The following is a 19,401-nucleotide window of genomic DNA, read 5'->3' on the forward strand; positions in this document are numbered from 1 at the left end:
TGATTAGTAATATAATTATATATATTATTAAATAGTATTTTGTTGGGGTGATGGGAAGATAATAATTAGCTCTTTTTTATTTAATATTCAATAATTTTTGTTATTTGGATCCATTTTTAGTGATTTAAAGAATAAGTTACCTTAGGGATAACAGCGTAATCTTTCTTGAGAGATCATATCGACAGGAGGGGTTGCGACCTCGATGTTGGATTAAGATATCATTTGGGGGTAGCATTTCAAATTTGATGGTCTGTTCGACCTTTAATTTCTTACATGATCTGAGTTCAAACCGGCGTGAGCCAGGTTGGTTTCTATCTCTTAATATCAAAAGTGTTTTAGTACGAAAGGACCAAATACTTATATTATATATATAATATTGATTAATAATAATTACTATTATGGCAGAGAAGTGCATTGAATTTAGAATTCAATAATGAAGATAAATTTCTTTTTATAGTAGATGATATCAGATTTATTTATTGGAGTTATTTCTTTTATTATTTTAGTTGTATGTGTTTTAATTAGAGTTGCTTTTTTTACTTTATTTGAGCGCAGGGTTTTAGGTTATATTCAAATTCGTAAGGGGCCTAATCGGGTTGGGATTTGTGGTATTTTTCAGCCTTTTGCTGATGCAGTTAAATTATTTACTAAGGAGCAAACATTACCTACTTTGAGAAACTATTATCCATATTATATATCTCCAGTTTTTAGTTTATTTTTGTCTTTGGTTGTTTTTCCATATCACACCTTATTATTTAATTTTTATTTGGGGGTATTTTTCTTTTTATGTTGTATGAGAATAGGAGTGTATAGAGTAATATCTGCTGGGTGGGCATCTAATTCTAATTATGCGTTACTTGGGGGTCTTCGAGCCGTTGCTCAAACTATTTCTTATGAGGTTAGATTAGTATTAATTTTACTATCTTTTATTTTTTTAATTGGTGGCTATAATTTACTTTTATTTAATGTTTTTCAGGATTATTTATGGTTTATCTTTATTGCTTTACCGTTGGCGTTAGCCTGATTGAGTTCTTGTTTAGCTGAAACTAACCGGACTCCTTTTGATTTTGCTGAGGGGGAATCTGAACTTGTTTCTGGGTTTAATGTTGAGTATAGCGCTGGTGGATTTGCTTTAATTTTTATATCTGAATATGCTAGTATTTTATTTATAAGTGTTTTATTTAGAAATTTATTGTTGGGGGGATACCACTTTTCTTATTTTTTTTACTTAAGGGTTATTTTTTTAGGATTTATTTATATTTGAATTCGAGGGACACTACCACGATTTCGTTATGATAAACTTATATATTTAGCTTGAAAAAGTTTTCTTCCGGTTTCTTTAAATTATTTATTTTTTTTTGTTGGTTTTAGGGGGTTGATTGTATCAATTTATATTTAGTTGCATAATAATTAGAATGTGAAGACTTCTAGAATATTTATATTCTATTTTATGTTTTCAAGACATACACTTAAAGTTTCAGTCAAGAAGTCATTTTTTTAAGATTTTATCTCATAGTAGTAGGGTTGCTGGGGATATAATGAAATATATAAAATATATAATTGTTAATACTTGCCCAGTAGTAATGTATGGAGTTTCTACGGGTCGGGCTCCAATTCAGGTTAATAAAATAAAGGTTGCAAATATTAATCAAAATAATACTTGATTTAATGGATAAAATTGTAGTCCACGAAAATTTCTTTTATGGTGTATTGGTATAATAAATAAAATTATAATAGATAATACTAGTGCTACTACTCCTCCAAGCTTATTTGGGATTGATCGTAGAATGGCGTATGCAAACAGAAAGTATCACTCTGGTTGAATGTGTACTGGGGTTACTAGTGGATTTGCAGGGGTAAAGTTTTCAGGGTCTCCTAGGGTTGTTGGAAATATTAATGAGAGTTGTATTAGTCTTAAAATTATAAGTATAAACCCTAATATATCTTTTATTGAGAAGTATGGGTGGAATGGAATTTTATCCATGTTGCTATTAATAGATAGTGGATTATTAGACCCAGTTTGATGCAAGAAAAGTAGATGAATTATGGATATTGCTATTAAAATAAATGGTAATAAAAAATGAAAGGCGAAGAATCGAGTTAGTGTAGCACTATCTACTGCAAATCCCCCCCAAATTCATTGGACTAACGTAGTCCCTAAATATGGAATTGCCGAGAGTAAATTAGTAATTACTGTCGCACCTCAAAATGATATTTGCCCTCATGGTAATACATATCCACCAAATGCTGTTGCTATTGTTGCTAATATAATTATAACCCCAATAGATCATGAGTGAAAATATAAGTAGGATCCATAATATATTCCTCGTCCAACATGTATATATATTCAAATAAAAAATATGGAGGCGCCATTAGCATGAATAGTTCGTAGTATTCACCCATAATTCACATCTCGGCAGATGTGTATTACTCTAGAAAAGGCTAAATCTGTTCTTGAAATATAATGTATTGCTAAAAAAAGACCTGTTAAGATTTGTATTGAAAGACATATTCCTATGAGTGAGCCAAAATTTCATCAATAGGAAATATTTAGTGGGGCTGGCAAGTCTACTAATGCATTATTTGCTAATTTGAGTAGAGGGTGATAAATCCGTGCTGGTTTTGTCATTTGTAATTATTTAATTATTTTTAGAGGCCCATGTGAAAGTCTAGTAATTTTTACAATTGCAATTAATGTAATAAATAGATATACTACTGTTATAGTAGTTATTATTATAATGGATTCATTGTATAATTTTATTCCTGGTAAGGGTGGTGTACTTCTTCAGGTTGTATAAGTATCTATATTTTGTAGTATTGAGGGGTTAATAATGGGTCTATTATTATTAATATAAATAAACATAATAATATTAAAGTTACACTCATAATTATTATTTTTGTTCTTATTTTAAATATTTCATTTGGTGTAAGTCTTGTTGTATAAATAAATAGAACTAATATTCCTCCTAAAAATACTAGAAATAATACATAGGAAAGTCATGTGGATTTTAAAAATGTGGATATTGTTAGGCATGCAGTAATAGTTTGTATAATTAGTGTGATCCCCATAGATAGTGGATGTTTTATATATAATATTATTAGTGCTAATATTAATATAACAGTAATTAGTATTAATTGTATTTTAATATCAAGGGGTAGTTTAATAAAAATATTGGCTTTGGGAGCTAATGATGATGTAATTATATCTTCCTTGATGTTTTTAGAATTATTAATTCATTAATGATTTACAAGACCATTGTTTTTATTAAACTATAAAAACTTATGTTAAGAGTATTATTTATATTATTTATTTTATTTACTAGATTTTTATGCTTTATTTCTCAACGTAGGCACTTATTAGTAACTCTATTAAGACTTGAATTTATTGTGTTATCCTTATATTTATATATAACTTATTATTTTATTAATAATCAGGAAGAAGCTTATTTTTGTTTATTATTTATTTCGTTTTGTGTATGTGAGGGGGCTCTTGGTCTATCTGTTATAGTTATCAGTTACACGTACTCATGGTAATGATTATTTTAATTCTTTTGTATTATTGAAATGTTAAAATATATTTTTTATTTTATATTTTTAATCCTTTTGAGATTTAATAGTTCTTTATGAATGGTGGTTCAAATTTCTATTATTTTTGGTTGTTTTTTGTTTTTATTAAAAGTATGATTTGGTATCGGAGTATGGGGGGCTGGTTATTTTATTGGCTTAGATGTGATGTCTTACTCTTTAATTTTGCTTAGCATTTGAATTATTTTTTTAATAATAGTGGCTAGAAATAGTATTATATCTATTTATTTTTATCCTTGTAGATTTATATTTTTGTTAATTATTTTATTATTATTGTTAATATTAACTTTTATAAGAATAATTTTTTTTTTATTTTATTTGTTTTTTGAGGGATCATTAGTACCTACTTTATTTTTAATTTTAGGGTGAGGGTATCAGCCAGAACGAGTACAAGCGGGGGTATATTTACTTTTTTATACATTACTTGCTTCTTTACCTCTTTTGGTTGGTATTTTTATGTTAAATTATAAGGTGGGGGGTTTATATATATATATATATTTAGATATATTAATATTGATATATTAGAATGGTGTTTGCCTTTTTAGTAAAAATACCTATATTTTTGGTTCATTTGTGATTACCTAGGGCTCATGTTGAGGCTCCAGTTAGTGGGTCTATGATTTTGGCTGGGATTTTATTAAAGCTCGGAGGGTATGGGATTTTGCGAATTATTTCTTGTACTGAGAGATTAGCTGCTAAATATAATATTTTTTGATTTGGTATTAGCATTGTTGGAATTTGAATAATTAGTCTTGTTTGTATACGTCAAATTGATTTAAAGGCTTTTTTTTGCATATTCATCTGTAGCACATATAGGTCTTGTTTTGATGGGGATTATAACTATAGGGGCATGAGGAATAAATGGTAGTCTTACTTTAATAGTAGCACATGGTCTTTGTTCTTCTGGAATATTTTGTCTAGTAAATATTACTTATGAACGATTAGGTAGTCGTAGTATATTAATTAATAGGGGGATAATTAGTTATATTCCTAGATTATCTTTATGATGATTTATATTGAGAATTACTAATATAGCTGCCCCCCTTCTATTAATCTGTTGGGTGAAATTAGTCTATTAAATAGAATTATTGGGTGATCCTACTTTAGTTTTGTAGGTGTTGCATTACTCTCCTTTTTAAGTGCTGGTTATACTTTATATTTATATTCTTACACTCGACATGGAATATACTACTCTGGTGTATTTTCTTGCTGAAGAAGTAACATTCGTGAATATTTATTATTATTTTGTCATTTATTTCCATTAAATTTTTTAATTGTTTTTTGTTCTCCAATATTTCATTGAATTTAAATTATTTAAGTAGTTTAAGTAGAATAGTAAGTTGTGGACTTACTGGTAGCTAAAAAGTTCTTAGATCAATGGTTTTTAATTTTTTTATTACAAGTATAGTATCAATTATTTTATTAATTAGTAGAATAATTTTATTATTATTAGGGATAATATTTTTAATTAGGGATATTACAATTTTTATTGAGTGAAATATTGTTAATTTGAATAGTTCTAGTATTATCATAAAAATATTATTTGATTGAATATCTTTAATTTTTATAGGATTAGTTATATATATCTCTTCTATGGTTATTAATTATAGAGGTTCTTATATAGAAGGGGATTATAATATAAATCGATTTATTATTTTAGTTTTATTATTTGTCGGGTCTATAATGTTTTTAATTATTTCTCCTAATATTATTAGAATTATTTTAGGATGGGATGGTCTAGGACTAGTTTCTTACTGCCTAGTAATTTATTATCAGAATGTTCGTTCCTATTCTGCTGGAATATTAACTGCTTTGTCTAACCGAATTGGTGATGTATTTATTTTATTATCTATTGCTTGAATAGTAGCTGAAATTATATCTATTAATTATGATTAGTTTCTGACTTTGATATAATATTAATTACTAGATTTATTATTATTGCTGGGATAACAAAGAGTGCACAAATTCCATTTTCTGCATGATTGCCGGCAGCTATGGCTGCACCCACCCCAGTTTCTGCATTAGTTCATTCTTCTACTTTGGTTACTGCTGGAGTTTATTTATTAATTCGTTTTGGAGATATACTGATATATATACTGTTTTTGGTAGGATACTCTTATTACTGTCAGGGTTAACTATATTTATAGCTGGGGTTGGTGCTAATTTTGAATATGATTTGAGGAAAATTATTGCTTTATCTACATTAAGACAACTTGGGTTAATAATGTTAACATTATCTGTGGGGTTAAAGGAGTTATCATTTTTCCATTTATTGACACATGCTATATTTAAGTCTTTATTGTTTTTATGTGCCGGTGTAGTTATTCATGTAATAGGGGATGTTCAGGATATTCGTTGTATGGGGGGTCTAATTAATAAAATACCAATAACTATTTCTTGTATAATAATTTCTAGTCTTGCCTTATGTGGAATACCGTTTTTGGCTGGGTTTTATTCTAGGGATTTAATTTTGGAAATATTAAGTATATCTTCTTTTAATTTAGTAATATTTGTTTTATTATGAGTTTCTACGGGTATAACTATAGCCTATAGTTTTCGATTAAATTATTATTTAGTTGGTAAATCTTATAGAGGTATATCATTTCAATTCTTTTCAGATGATGGGGGATGAGGCATATTTAAAGGTATGTTAGGCCTATTATTCTTATCTATTGTAGGTGGTTCTGGGTTAATATGATTAATATTTCCTTCTGTTTTTGTTATTATTATCCCACTTAGTTTGAAAATAGGGGCAATTATATGTATTTTATTGGGAGGGTGAATTGGGTATAATATTACATCTTTCTTGTTCGAAATTTATCCATTTTTTAATAATAAAATAATATATTATTTATTAGGGGGGATATGATTTTTACCTTATTTATCCTCTGGTGGATTAATTGGTAGTTCATTTATTACTGGAGGTCTATATATTAAGGCTGTTGATTATGGATGAAGTGAACTTATGGGGGGACAGGGAGTCTATAAATATATAAGGAGTGGTTCTTTAAATATCCAATTAATACATTCTAATTATTTTAATATTTATTTTATATTTTCATTTTTAATAGTAATTTTATTAATAATTTATATGTGTTTATATAGCTTATAATAAAGCATAATATTGAAGTTATTAGGAAGGATAAAATAATTCTATAGGCATTTCTTGAACTTATTTAAAGTTCAGCTTTATCATGAAAAGATAATGTAATTTTATACTAAAGAAATAGTGTGAGAGTATTAATGGAGTTTCACCACTAAAGATGGAAGTTAGCAGCCCCCACTTAATAATATACCCCTTAACTGAGGAGATAATCCTAATTTTATTATTAACATTAATATGCCGCCTTCCTTTGGCTTCAGTCAAATAAGCAAGGGTAATATATACCAATTTATTCAGGTCGAAGCTGATTGCTTTTGCTTCTTGCTCAATAAAGTAAATTGAACTATTCAATACCTTTTGAATGCAACTCAAATATTATTATTAACTATTACTCTAGCATGCTCATTCTAGTGATCCTTGGGTTCATTCATGACATAAACCTAAAAGCAAGATTAATAGGAATAGGAGTCTAACACATATTCAATATATTAGTTTTGAATTAGTAATAATAACTGTTATTGGTAATAGTAATACAATTTCTACATCAAAAATTAGAAAAATTACTGCAATTAGAAAGAATTTTATAGAGAATGGAATTCGTGCTGAGGATTTTGGGTCAAATCCACACTCAAACGGTGATCTTTTTTCTCCGTCTGTAATTATTTTTTTTGATAGCAATGTGGATAATATTATTACAATTGAGACAAAGTTCACAAGAAACTATGGACGAAATCTTATCGAGTATCCGAGGTTCGTATATAAGTAATCTATAAATAAAGTATCCTATATGATTACTTTATATTAAGCCTATTTTCAATCTTTGTAAGGTGGCGGAAAATGCGGTAAATACGTTTTTTTAACTTTTACTTCCTCGTTACGATACGCAGTTCACAAGAAATTATTTACCAGATATTATCGAATGTGTTGAGTTTGTATCTAAGTAATACTTAAATAAAATCTTCTACACAATTACTTTCTATGAAGCCCGTTTTTTTGTACCGTCAACAAAACACGGGAAATATTTCTTAATTCTTATTTCTTCGCTGAGACACGAGGTTCAGAAGAAACTATGGACAAAATATTGTTGAGTGTGTAGGGTTTGTATCCAGTTAGTCTTTAAATAAAATCTTCGATGTGATTACTTTCTATTAAACCCGTACTTTATTTTTGTACATCAGGGAAAACTCGGGAATTTTTTTTAAATTCTAACTTCTTGGCTGAGACATAGAATTCATAAGAAACTATGGACCAATATCGAGTGTGTGAGGTTTGTATGTAGGTAATCTTTAAATAAAATCATTTATATGATTACTTTCTATTAAGTCCGTTTTTTATTTTTGTACGTACATTCAGGGAAAACCCTGGAAATATTTTTAAATTCTTACTTCCTCGCTGAATCACGAAGTTCACAAGAAATTATGGACCAAATCTTATCGACTGTGTAAGGGTTGTATCTAGGCAATCCATAAATAAAATCTCCTATATGACTACTTTCTCTTAAGCTCATTTTCAATTTTTGTACCATCACGGAAAACCAGGGAAATATATTTTAATTCTTACTTCTTCGCTGAGACACGAAATTCATAAGAAACTATGGACAAAATATTATCGAATGTGTGAGGTTTGTATCTAAGTAATCCTTAAATAAAATCGTCTATACGATTTCCTTGTATTAAGCCCGCTTTTGTTTTATGTGCAGTCACAGAAAACTCGGAAAAATTTCATAATTCTTATTTCTTTGCTGAGACACGAAGTTCTCAAGAACCTAAGGACAAAATGTTATCTAATGTGAGAGGTTTGTATCTAAGTAATCCTTAAATGAAATATTTTGTATGATTACTTTCGCCTTTCTCGTCTCGTTTTCCAGACGAGACATTCGATTTTTTACGTCTGTTTGAAGATTATTTAGAATGCTTTTTTATGTATTTATTTCTTATTTAAGTTGAATACTATTCCTTGGATTGTAATAACGAAATACTGAGCCTGATATAGAATAGATTTCATATGAAGGAAGTGCACTAACTTCTGTATAATCGTCGTAGAAGGAAACTTTGTTCTATTGGGACTCCCCGATGGTACAGTGGTAGCACTTCACCTTGTAATCAAGGGGTGCCGGGTTCGATAACCGGTGAAGGAACATAGTGATTTGAATCCCATTTTAAAGTGTGGGTCCAGTTCCGATTAGCTTTTCTGTGAATCAAATGAAGGAATGTTGTAACTGTTCTTTTTATTCTGTAAATTTAGCCTTCAAGTTTATTAGCAAAATACATGTAGTATCTACTGTCTACATTTTCAATCGTTACTAAACAAATTTCACAAAGTAGTTTTATCAAACTTCAGAGGGAAGCTGACAGCAATGTGAGGGTGGCGGGAGTCTGTTTACGGCCAGGGCGTTTTCCGAGACTATTTTTCGCCGCTTCCCACTGACAGAGGTTTTGCTTTAAACAATGGACACCGTTCATTCAGGGGGCAAACCTGCAGTAGCGGGTAAGTGCCATAAATCCAGGCCTAAAGTAGGAAAGAAAGTCGATGCAAGGGAGGGGCAATAAAAATTCTGTAATTTGCTTTGCTTGCTGACAGGAAGTTTTGCAGGAAAAGCTGAAAAGGAAAACGGCAAACTTTGAATGCAAGAGGGACAGTGAACACAAGTTCTTTGTATTTTTCGCCGACACACGAGCTTCCATTTTGAAGGTGAGGCTATCAGCAGCGAAGTTATTAGAGGGTTGTAAGCAGTGACGACGCCAGAGGAGGCAGGGGGGCGCCACTTCGCCCTCTCCCGGGCCCTCCAACTGAAGTTAATTAAATATCAAATAATAAAGAGAGTTCATTTATAAGTATATGACGATTTTCACCTTTTCAAAGTGGTGTATTCTGCATGATATCACTTTCCTGTTTATAATACCAACTTTATTAACAAATGTTAATTTGTTTAGTATATATATAGCTATGTGTATGTGACTTTCTTTCAAGATTCGAGTGCCGACCTGGGCATAGGTGATTTCTCATTCATTTATGTCCTATAAAGTTTTAAGAACTGGGAAAAAGTGTTGAATGTGGATGGTTTTAAAACATCACGAATATTTTCAGAACCACAAGACATCATCTGTAGTACGCGCAAATTATTCTAATCGTTGTCGTTAGTGACAACGCTAATTATTAAAATACATTCAAAGTTGATTCAAGATTTGATTGGTTGGTTGATTTTGTGTTTTAAGTCCATTTTATGCACAGAAAAGTCAATCGGGACTTAGCTTAAAGTGCCTCCACTGGGTATCGAACCTGGGAGCAAAGGTGATCGAAAAAACCCGGCACTAAATGTCAGTTGTTGTGGATTCATCGCGGTTTCTTACTATTCATGGACTTGAATTTCGAGATGATGAGTCGGAGGAAACCTTAACAAAGGGAATTTCTTCGATACTCTTGAAGTTAATGAGGATATATTATTTCGAAATGTATTGAACATGAACCTTAAAATGCAAATTACACTTAAAATTCGAATCAAAACATATCGCGGGCACGTAAAATAACGCTGTTTAGGATTTGCCACGCTTCAATCATTGGATACAGGTTCGCTCTTTCTCGAACACATCAAAATCGAAGAACATCTTCCCACGAACCCCATAGGTGCCTGTAATTGTTTAGCACAGACATACGTTGGAGTGGTAGGGTAAGAGTAAGTAATGCCAGGGTCAGAATATTTCTTGAATCGTGAGATAACTGTAATCTTTGTCTGATTTTTTTTTTATCCTGTGATAACATTTCCCTGAAAAGTGAAATACAAATTTTGCCCAAAACTCTTCAGCATTACGAAGATGGTTGTCCTTAAAATCTTTGAAAAGGCTTGCTCGAAACAGGATGCTGGATGCAAACTGCCTCATTTGGCTGTTCTTGCCATTGAGAAGAAATGTCAAGTCCTGGACGTAACAAAGGTGGCAATGTGTTCTCCAAACCACACAGAGCAGAATTCTCCAACAGGAGAAATACGCTTCACGAAATGCCTCACATTGTTTCTAATACTTAAGAAGATTCATTTCTTCCAACGTCACGTTTATTTTGCAAGAAAATTAAACTCTTCGAAGCATTTTTTCGTCATTTATATTATTATCTTATAACTTAAATATTTATATCAGTAGTTTCATCTCAAGAAAGACGATGAATTATAAAATTATGAATGTCTTTCAATACTGAAATAGGCTACTAGAGACAACGCAACTTACAAATAAAAAAGAATTAATGTCTTTATTAAAACGAATCATGTGGAGATAAACTAGTAAACAAGAAGTAAATTTAGACAGTAAACGTCCACTCTAAATAAAAGACAATCACAAAACACCATACATGAATATAATAATAATAATAATTATTATAATTATTATTATAATTATTAAAATAGTCATTATTATAAGTATTATTATATATGTATATATATATATATATATATATATATATATGTGTAGTGTTTTCTGGCTTTTTAATGTGACTACCCCCTTACATTATTTTGTTGCCAGCCTTTCGCCCCCCCCCCCCAGTCACATTTCCTTGGCGCCGTCACTGGTTGGAAGTAAATTCATTAGGACGAGGAATGTAACATTAACTGTTGACACTGTTGCACCAATGGATGTGATATGTGGTACTGTTTGTATAAATTATAGGAAATTTAAGCAAAAAATTATAATTGTTGAGACTTGAGAGTTGTTTCCTCCAGATAAAAAAGTTCAGATAAAACAAGAATTTAGCCTTACTGTTATGAAAAGAAATAACGCAGTACAGGGAAAGAATAACTCCTCACATGTGTCGCACCTGGTGGGATGCAACCCACATGCACAAGAGTATTGCAGGAAGTCTATGAACGAGGATGAAAAGGGATGTGTGAAATTTGACTTAGCTGCGGGTGAATTAGTGGATTCTAATATTCTTAAGGTTGATATTGGGTTTTAAGTCCACTTGATTCACAAATAGGCTAAATCGCGAATCGACCTACAGTTTAAAGTGTGATCCGATCCACTTTGTGCCTCCATTTGGTATCGAACGAGGGGACCCTTGATTACAAGACCTCGACGTCATTACTACGCCATCGGGAAAGCACCCAATTTACACAAATATGTTGATTTCAATAACACGTTTAATGCATAATCTGATAATGATGCACTTTTGGTGCATCTAAACATATTTTTTTCAACTATATCATGTCTAAAAGAATCATTGAAGTTGGGATTTTTGTAACTTCACGAGGCACGGCTCTGTAAATGTGCGATATAAAATATATGCAGGTTTGCCTTCCATACGTGGTGGTTTTGTCACGTTTCTTCGCTTCGTACAACATACACTTTTGCAGGAACGGCTTCTTGCATCCTCCTGGGACCTTGCTCTAGCTAAACAAAAAATATATTTGTTTAGCATAATCGATGGTTAATTATTCCTGCCGAACAAGGATTTTATTGCGTCCATACGCTTTCTATTTGTAATATACTAAGTATTGAAATGTTTTCTTACTACACATTTAAAATCTCTTTTGTTGCTCCCGAGCGCCAAGCTTAGAATTTAAAGAAGAAATGTACATTTTCATAGTGCACGGAAGTTCGACATTCAGAAAGAAAGAAGGTCTAGTGGAAAACATTTCAAAACTTCCAAAAGGTATAACAGTAATGAAAAGAGCACTCTTGTATGGAAGCCAGAAAAACCACAAGGTAGATTTCATAAGATACCTAGCAATCAGTAACACACAAACTGAATTTTTAATATTAATGTCCTCATTATTAACGAACCTTATTTATTCTCACCACGCAATGGGTAAAATATCTGGAGCTTTATCCCACTTTCCGGAAAAAAATATTTTGTGTTTCGAGAAATTCGCGTTCAATGCTAATACCCACTTCAAAACCCATTTTCTATACAGACCAAGCCAGAGATGATTTACTGCAAAATGTTAAATTATTATGCTTTTCAGAGGCTGAAAAGCGTTTTAATTATGACATTTTAACTATGGGATTAATAGTTGATTTTTCGAGAATACGCAAGAACTCGTTCGAAACTCATTTTCTCTACAGAGCTAGTCAGAGATGATTTTCTTTAAAACGTTGAAATATTAAGCTTTACAGAGCCTGAAAAGCGTTTACATTAGTACATTTGGACTATGGAATGAATATTTTATTTTTAGAGAAATAAGCGTTCAATGCTGGTACTGGTTTGAAACTTATTTCCTCTACAGGCCTAGCTAGAGAGAATTTTCATTAAAATGTTGAATTATTAAGCTTTTTAGAGGCTGAAAAGCGTTATAATTCTGACATTTAGACTATAGGATCAAAACTTGATTTTTCGAGAAATTTGAGTTCAATGTTAAAACTCACGTGAGACTCATTTCTATACAGACCAAGCCAGAAATGATTTTCTTTAAAATGTTGAATTATTATGCTTTTCAGAGGTTGAAAAGCGTTTTAATTAAGACATTTGGACTTTAAAATGAATAGTTGATTTTTCGAGAAATACGCTTTTAATGTTAGTACTCGTTCGAATTTCATTTTCTCTACAGAGCTAGTCAGAGATGATTTTCTTTAAAATGATGAATTATTAAGCTTTATAGAGCCTGAAAAGCGTTTTAATTATGACATTTGGACTATGGAATGAATATTTGATTTTTCGAGAAATACGCGTACAATGCTGGTACACGTTTGAAACTCATTTTCTCTACTTACCTAGCCAGAAATGATTTTCATTAAAATGTTGAATTATTAAGATTATAAGAGCCTGAAAAGCGTTTTAATACTGACATTTCACCTATAATATCAAAACTTGATTTTTCGAGAAATTCGCTTTAAATGATAATTTTCGTTTGAAACTCATTTTCTCTTCAGACCATGCCAGAGATGATTTTTTAATAATTTTGAATTATTATGCATTTCATAGTCAGAAAGGCGTTTTAATTCTGACATTTGGTTTATGGGATTATTAGTTGATTTTACGAGAAATACGCGTTCAATGCTAGTACTCGTTTAAAACTCATTTTTTCTACAGACCAAGCCAAAGATGATTTTCTTTAAAATGTTGAATTAATATGCTTTTCAGAGCGTGAAAAGCGTTTTAATTAAGACATTTGGACTATAGAATGAATAGTTGATTTCTGTAGAAATACACGTACAATGCTAGTACACGTTCGAAACTCATTTTCTCTACAGACCTAGCCAGAAATGATTTTCATTAAAATGTTGTATTATTAAGCTTTTGAGAGCCTGAGAAGTCTTTTAATTCTGACATTTCGACTATAGGATCAAAACTTGAGTTTTCGAGAAATTCGCGTACAATGCTAATACTCGTTTGAAACTCTTTTTCTCTACAGACCAAGCCAAAGATGATTTTCTTTCAATTGTTACCTCTTCCCTGAGACACGAAATTTATAAGAAAAGGGCGTGTAACTAGGTAATCTATAAATAAAATCTTCTATATGATTACTTTCTATTAAGCCCGTTTTTTTGTACCGTCACGGAGAACCCGGAAATATATATAAACCTTTACTTCTTGGCTGAGGCTCGAAGTTCAAAAGAAATTTTTGAATGAAATCCTATCGACTGCGTGAGGTTTGTATCTAAACAAACTTTAAATAAAATATCCTACATGATTATTTTCTCTTAAGCTTATTTTCGATTTAGGACCTTCACGGAAAACCCGGGAAATATATTTTAGTTCTTACTTCTTCGCTGAGACACGAAGTTCAAATGAAACTATGGACGAAATCTTATCGAGTATGTAAGGTTTGTATCTAGCGAATTTTTAAATAAAATCATCTATGTGATTACCTTCTATTAAGTCCGTTTTTTTATTTTTGTACCACCAGGGAAAATCCGGGAAATATTTATCAATTCTTACTTATTCTTTGAAAATATTAAGAAACTGGACCATGTCTTATCGAGTGTGTATGACCTGTAACGAGGTAATTTATAAATAAAATCTTCTATGTGATTAATTTCTATTGAGCCAGTTTTTTTTATTTTTGTACCGTTAGATAAATTCTGGGAAATATTTTATAATTCTTACGTCCTCGCTCAGATACGATGTTCACAAGAAACTATGGACAAAATATTGTTGAGTGTTTAGGGTTTGTATCCAGTTAGTCTTTAAATAAAATCTTCTATATGATTACTTTCTATTAAACCCGTACTTTATTTTTGTACATCAGGGAAAACTCGGGAATTGTTTTTATATTCTAACTTCTTGGCTGAGACATAGAATTCATAAGAAGCACATTATCGAATGTGTGAGATTTGTATCGAGGAATTATTATATAATATCTCCTATATGGTTAGTCTCAATTCAGAACATTTTTAATTTTTGTACCATCAAGGAATACCCGCTAAATATATTTTTGTTCTTACTTCCTCGCTGAAACACGAATTTCACAAGACACGAGACGGGACAAGAATTTTGAAATTCGAGACGGGACGAGACGGAATGCCTTTCTCGTCTCGTTTTCGAGACGAGACACGATACGGGACGGGACGGCTTTTGAAAAGTCTCGTCTCCTCTCGAATGTCTCGAAAAAAAATAAATGCAAAATATTTAATCAGTTGCAATTAGTTGTTTGCTTGGAATAAAGTATTTCAATTAGAAACTTTGATAAGCGTGTATTAAGTCGAAATAAGACTATTCTAGAGAGAGTAATGAATGAAAACCTAAACTTATTTTCAATATTCTTTCGAAACACAGCATTACTCCTCATTTTTGTTTTTCAATTCATTCCAGGTTAATAACTTTATGTTACGATAGTACTCCAGATACTAATACAATTCTGAATAATATCAAGTAAAAGGGCAGGTAGAGAAGGTGGAAGGAGGGGCCAAAAGATCGTGGAATGTCTGCGTCCGAGGTTTATCTTGTAAAAATAGTCTCAACTCTATAGGTTGGAAGGATAAACGGACCGACGGATGTGGTTTATTTTTATTAATTAATTTTTACATCAAAGGGTGTACAGAAGTGATTGTTATTAGGAAGTTGGAAAAGCATTGTAGGAAACATGGCAGTACAAATTGATAAGGAGTTGTTGGGAAAGTTATTAAGGAGTCCAAGATATAAGCAAGACTAAGAGAAGGAGATAATTAGGGACAAATAATCTTGCATTATCCCACTCCGAACTGCTGAGAGCTAAAGAGGAGGAGAAAATACAGGAAATATGGAAAGAAGTAATTTGGTGATTTTAGTGTTTACATGGAACCATGACAAGATTTTACCACATGATTATTTGCACGTGTTGCGAAATTATTAGAATGTTATGGAAGTTTTGGAAATGTCTTTGTTGAGAAAATTCTTGTTGTTTCCCTCAGGCATTCTACAGGTGGTTGGATTCAATTTTTTTACGTCTGTTTGAAGATTATTTAGAATGCTTTTTTATGTATTTATTTCTTATTTAAGTTGAATACTATTCCTTGGATTGTAATAACGAAATACTGAGCCTGATATAGAATAGATTTCATATGAAGGAAGTGCACTAACTTCTGTATAATCGTCGTAGAAGGAAACTTTGTTCTATTGGGACTCCACGATGGTAGAGTGGTAGCACTTCACCTTGTAATCAAGGGGTGCCGGGTTCGATAACCGGTGAAGGAACATAGTGATTTGAATCCCATTTTAAAGTGTGGGTCCAGTTCCGATTAGCTTTTCTGTGAATCAAATGAAGGAATGTTGTAGCTGTTCTTTTTATTCTGTAAATTTAGCCTTCAAGTTTATTAGCAAAATACATGTGGTATCTACTTTCTACATTTTCAATCGTAACTAAACAAATTTCACAAAGTAGTTTTATCAAACTTCAGAGGGAAGCTGACAGCAATGTTAGGGTGGCGGGAGTCTGTTTACGGCCAGGGCGTTTTCCGTGACTATTTTTCGCCGCTTCCCACTGACAGAGGTTTTCCTTTGAACAATGGACACCCTTCCTTCAGGGGGCAAACCTGCAGTAGCGGGTAAGTGCCATAAATCCAGGCCTAAAGTAGGAATGAAAGTTGATGCAAGGGTGGGGCAATAAAAATTCTGTAATTTGCTTTGCTTGCTGACAGGAAGTTTTGCAGGAAAAGCTGAAAAGGAAAACGGCAAACTTTGAATGCAAGAGGGACAGTGAACACAAGTTCTTTGTATTATTCGCCGCCACACAAGCTTCCATTTCGAAGGTGAGGCTATCAGCAGCGAAGTTATTAGAGGGTTGGAAGCAGTGACGACGCCAGAGGAGGCAGGGGGGCGCCACTTCGCCCTCTCCCGGGCCCTCCAACTGAAGTTAATTAAATATCAAATAATAAAGAGAGTTCATTTATAAGTATATGACGATTTTCACCTTTTCAAAGTGGTGTATTCTGCATGATATCACTTTCCTGTTTATAATACCAACTTGATTAACAAATATTAATTTGTTTAGTATATATATAGCTATGTGTATGTGACTTTCGTTCAAGATTCGAGTGCCGACCTGGGCAAAGGTGATTTCTCATTCATTTATGTCCTATAATCGTCGAGATTAACCTAAGTTTTAAAAAGTTTTAAGAACTGGGAAAAAGTGTTGAATGTGGATGGTTTTAAAACATCACGAATATTTTCAAGACCACAAGACATCATCTGTAGTACGCGCAAATTATTCTAATCGTGGTCGTTAGTGACAACGGTAATTATTAAAATACATTCAAAGTTGATTCAAGATTTGATTGGTTGGTTGATTTTGTGTTTTAAGTCCATTTTATGCACAGAAAAGTCAATCGGGACTTAGCTTAAATTGCCTCCACTGGGTATCGAACCTGGGACCAAAGGTGATCGAAAAAACCCGGCACTAAATGTCAGTTGTTGTGGATTCATCGCGGTTTCTTACTATTCAGGGACTTGAATTTCGAGATGATGAGTATGAGGAAACCTTAACAAAGGGAATTTCTTCGATACTCTTGAAGTTAATGAGGATATATTATTTCGAAATGTATTGAACATGAAAATTAAAATGCAAATTACACTTAAAATTCGAATCAAAACATATCGCGGGCACGTAAAATAACGCTATTTAGGATTTGCCACGCTTCAATCATTGGATACAGGTTCGCTCTTTCTCGAACATATCAAAATCGAAGAACATCTTCCCACGAACCCCATAGGTGCCTGTAATTGTTTAGCACAGACATACGTTGGAGTGGTAGAGTAAGAGTAAGTTATGCCAGGGTCAGAATATTTCTTGAATCGTGAGATAACTGTAATCTTTGTCTGATTTTTTTTTTATCCTGTGATAACATTTCCCTGAAAGGTGAAATACAAATTTTGCCCAAAACTCTTCAGCATTACGAAGATGGTTGTCCTTAAAATCTTTGAAAAGGCTTGCTCGAAACAGGATGCTGGATGCAAACTGCCTCATTTGGCTGTTCTTGCCATTGAGAAGAAATGTCAAGTCCTGGACGTAACAAAGGTGGCAATGTGTTCTCCAAATCACACAGAGCAGAATTCTCCTACAGGAGAAATACACTTCACTAAGTGCCTCACATTGTTTCTAATACTTAAGAACGTCCAATACTTCCAACGTCACGTTTATTTTGCAAGAAAATTAAACTCTTCGTAGCATTTTTTCGTCATTTATATTATTATCTTATAACTTAAATATTTATATCAGTAGTTTCATCTCAAGAAAGACGATGAATTATAAAATTATGAATGTCTTTCAATACTGAAATAGGCTACTAGAGACAACGCAACTTACAAATAAAAAAGAATTAATGTCTTTATTAAAACGAATCATGTGGAGATAAACTAGTAAACAAGAAGTAAATTTAGACAGTAAACGTCCACTCTAAATAAAAGACAAACACAAAACACCATACATGAATATAATAATAATAATAATTATTATAATTATTATTATAATTATTAAAATAGTCATTATTATAAGTATTATTATATATGTATATATATATATGTGTAGTGTTTTCTGGCTTTTTAATGTGACTACCCCCTTACATTATTTTGTTGCCAGCCTTTCGCCCCCCCCCAGTCACATTTCCTTGGCGCCGTCACTGGTTGGAAGTAAATTTATTAGGACGAGGAATGTAACATTAACTGTTGACACTGTTGCACCAATGGATGTGATATGTGGTACTGTTTGTATAAATTATAGGAAATTTAAGCAAAAAATTATAATTGTTGAGACTTGAGAGTTGTTTCCTTCAGATAAAAAAGTTCAGATAAAACAAGAATTTAGCCTTACTGTTATGAAAAGAAATAACGCAGCACAGGGAAAGAATAACTCCTCACATGTGTCGCACCTGGTGGGATGCAACCAACATGCACAAGAGTATTGCAGGAAGTCTATGAACGAGGATGAAAAGGGATGTGTGAAATTTGACTTAGCTGCGGGTGAATTAGTGGATTCTAATATTCTTAAAGTTGATATTGGGTTTTAAGTCCACTTGATTCACAAATAGGCTAAATCGCGAATCGACCTACAGTTTAAAGTGTGATCCGATCCACTTTGTGCCTCCATTTGGTATCGAACGAGGGGACCCTTGATTACAAGACCTCGACGTTATTACTACGCCATCGGGAAGGCACCCAATTTACACAAATATGTTGATTTCAATAACACGTTTAATGCATAATCTGATAATGATGCACTTTTGGTGCATCTAAACATATTTTTTTCAACTATATCATGTCTAAAAGAATCATTGAAGTTGGGATTTTTGTAACTTCACGAGGCACGGCTCTGTAAATGT

General features: G+C 32.1%; 5 pseudogenes; 4 read left to right on the forward strand and 1 right to left on the reverse strand.

Annotated features, from left to right (window-relative positions):
- Positions 1 to 460: 460 nt before the first annotated feature.
- LOC145982434 (NADH-ubiquinone oxidoreductase chain 1 pseudogene) lies at positions 461 to 1,399 on the forward strand (annotated as a pseudogene).
- A 90-nt stretch (positions 1,400 to 1,489) lies between these two features.
- LOC145982401 (cytochrome b pseudogene) lies at positions 1,490 to 2,629 on the reverse strand (annotated as a pseudogene).
- A 202-nt stretch (positions 2,630 to 2,831) lies between these two features.
- On the forward strand, positions 2,832 to 4,888 carry LOC145982402 (NADH-ubiquinone oxidoreductase chain 4 pseudogene; annotated as a pseudogene).
- A 74-nt stretch (positions 4,889 to 4,962) lies between these two features.
- LOC145982403 (NADH-ubiquinone oxidoreductase chain 5 pseudogene) lies at positions 4,963 to 6,454 on the forward strand (annotated as a pseudogene).
- Positions 6,455 to 9,135: 2,681 nt separating this feature from the next.
- LOC145982405 (NADH-ubiquinone oxidoreductase chain 4 pseudogene) overlaps positions 9,136 to 19,401 on the forward strand; it is an 82,158-nt pseudogene continuing 71,892 nt past the window's right edge.

The sequence above is a fragment of the Lepisma saccharinum genome, unplaced genomic scaffold (genome assembly GCF_977018435.1).
Source record: "Lepisma saccharinum unplaced genomic scaffold, izLepSacc3.1 HAP1_SCAFFOLD_162, whole genome shotgun sequence".
In the NCBI taxonomy this organism is placed as follows: domain Eukaryota; kingdom Metazoa; phylum Arthropoda; class Insecta; order Zygentoma; family Lepismatidae; genus Lepisma; species Lepisma saccharinum.